We start from the raw sequence: 3,243 nt of genomic DNA, 5'->3' as shown, positions 1-3,243 counted from the left end.
TATTTTCTAATTTAATTTAATTTAGATAATGAATTTTTAAATTCAGAAAATTTATATTAAACTAATTTCTTTTTAATTTATCTGGTTTTCTAAATTAATCAGGTAATGCATTTTGTTAATTCACTAATTTTGCCTTCATTTAAATTTTTTTAACATTTATTTAGTTTCATTTATTCATTTTTTTAATTAAGTAATTTTATATTGATAATTTATGAATTGAATTTATAACAGAATAAGTATTTTTTAACATTTATTTAGTTTTGTATTTTAAATTAATAAATTAATTCAATTCAGGTAATTAATTTTGTTAATTAAGTTTTTTATATCGATAATTTACGCCTTGAATTTGAAAAATAATAATTTTTCTAAGCATTTACTTAGTTTTGTAACCTAAATTAATTAAATTATGGTAATTATTTTTGTTAAATTAGTAATTTTATATTGAATTAATTTTGTTAAGATTTAATTAGTTTGTAATTTTATTTTAATTAAGATAATTAATTTTGTTAATTAAGTGATTTAAATTTTCAAAACAATTTAGATTCAGATTGATTCGAAATAGAAAAAATAGTTCAACTAGATCAAACAGTTTAAAAAATTAAAAAATTAATTCAAGAAAGTTTTTCTAATATATTATACACACTTAATTATATAAATTTAATTTAAAATTTCTCTAATAGTTATATAAAATTCTATTTATGTCGAAATTATTAATATTTTTTCTCTAGTATGTATATTTATAAATTTTTAAATTTTTGTAAAGCTGCACTGTTTACCTTCGTCGACTCACCGCCTTATAAACTGAGTCACAAACGCCAAGAAATGCTTCGTTAAAACTAGTCCAACAAATAAATAACAAACTTGGCCCAATAAAATTGGCGAATAATAACAATTCAACATGTAAACAAAAACGTTCGTCGAAACCAGTTCCCTCCAAACCGACTGTGAGCACAAGCACCTAAACCAATCAGGTACCACAAAAACTAACGGCAAGCGGCGCGTACAACTACACTACTAAACGTTAGGATAACGCGACGCGAGTCCCTATCAACGAAGCAAAACAACCGCACACTACGCGAGGACACAACAAAAACGTAAACATCCGACTCCGTTGGATTGCAATCGAAAACTGTGTCAGCGTTGAGGACAGCAATGCTCAGGAAGCTAAGAATTTCGCCAACAAGCATTGCCCGTAATCGAGGAAATGCAACCACCACTTTGCTTCAGGACTTTCAGGTTGTACGCTGCTTTGGTGAGCGTGTGCGCGTCTCCCCCTCGTCTTGTGCTTAACACTCGGCGCACACTCACTCCAGAATAACTGGTCGATGAAGCACAACAAGTCCTTGCTTTCCTTGTGCTTTAAAAAGTTGTAGAGTAATAGCGAGCAGTGTTCACTAAATGAACGCCAACAACAGGAAAAGAAGTAATCATACAACTCAAACACAGATAAATAAAAAAAAAAGAAGCAGWGGAGGAAGAAGAAGCAACAGTGGAAGAGACAAAATATATAAATTCACTGAAACATACCCTTATGGGGAATTGACAATTCAAGGATTTCTTATGATTTTCTAACAAGGCAAAAGCCAATTGTGTAGACGAAGGCCACAAGGGGAAGTTTGAAGGCAGAAGCGAAGGTGAAGCTGAGACACAACGTTGCAAGTCCTTGTGTATGTGAATTCCTATTCAAACATACAACTAACCCCCTTTTATCGCTTTGCTTACTAGTGTCCCTCCCGGGCGCCGCGCATCCTTGCTCGGCAGCTCGTTAAATGCCAGCAAACAGCGTCGACATGAATGGAGAAGGGTGGAAAAGCATTTGTTGAATGCTTGAAGGTCTCATCTAAAGAACGCAATCATAGCAACAGGAGGAAAAACTTTGCGATAGTAAATCATTGGGAATTTATATGGTATACACATTGTCTGCCCGATGAAGTTGGTTTTTATTAAAACGAGAAAGTGCTTAGCAGTACAATTAAGGGAGCTACACTATTTGGGGTTTCAGCTTTAACGTGGTTACAAGAGAAAAGACATTACAGTGACCTAGAGCTTAAAATTTAGATGATTAGAAGATGTCAGAGTCCACCGAAACACATACCAACATTATCCCCGAAGAAGAAAAATTTATGAACAGGTTCCTCATTCTCAACACATATTTTTTTTAAATGTGCATAGCGTCATCTAATTCTTCCTCAGAAGTATACGTAATTTAATGCCTTGTCCTAAAGCTTTGGAGAGTGGCGAATCGAAGAAGCAGCTAACCAGGTAGAACACTTTTTCAATAGTTTTATGTCGATTCGACGCCGTTCGCCGCAACTCGGGCTGACATATGGAACGACTTTATATATCTTGAATTGAAAGCGTACAAAATACTGCTTGTGCAAGAACTGGAGTCGCTCGATCTTCCCAAGCGACATCGCTTCGTTTTATGGGCTCTTGAAAATATTGAAGAAGACTTTTCCAGCCAAATTTTGCTCAGCGATGAGACTCAATTCTGGCTCAATTGGTATGGAAACAAGCAAAACTGCCGCATTTGGGACGAAGAGCAACCTGACGAAATTCAAGAGAAATTACGTTTTGGTGTGGTTTGTGGGTGGAATCATTGGTCCTTGTTTCTTTAAAAATTATCCAGGTGAGAACGTTACCGTCAATGGGGACCTGTATCGCGTCATGATAACCGAATATTTGATGACTGAAATTGAAGTTCGCGATCTCGGAGACACTTGATTTCAACAAGACGGCGCCACTTCGCACAAATCGCATAAATCATTAATGATTTTAATGAGAGAACACCTCGGTGAGCAGATAATTTCACGCTTTGGGTAGGCCAATTCTTTCGCTTAACAACAAGCAAGAAAATGTAGGCATGTGGTATATGCGACTACCTGATATCGAGGGGGAACTCGGATAATATTTTCCAAAGTAATTTTTATAAGAAATCGGTTGGTTTACTGCATATAGAAATCTAAAGCACCTGTAACCGCATTCTGATGATAAACTTCAAAATAGAATGCAGGAGACCGGACCCTGAGTTAGCTAGAAAAGATAATAATTGGAAAGTCCCATTTTGAAGATCAGATCAAGACCAATAGGTTATTTGATTTTGCATTCAATTTATTTGTGAATATTCCACTGTACTTTTATATTGGGCATGATATGTACTTAGAACATAAATTTATAGTGGAGTTGAGTCATTCGACAGTGCAGTATTTTTACTTTATTCCATCGCACTTACATCTCTCTATT

Source organism: Bactrocera latifrons, unplaced genomic scaffold (assembly GCF_001853355.1).
Source record: "Bactrocera latifrons isolate USDA-ARS-PBARC rearing strain unplaced genomic scaffold, ASM185335v1 scaffold_351, whole genome shotgun sequence".
NCBI lineage: Eukaryota > Metazoa > Arthropoda > Insecta > Diptera > Tephritidae > Bactrocera > Bactrocera latifrons.
This window is presented reverse-complemented; position numbering follows the sequence as displayed.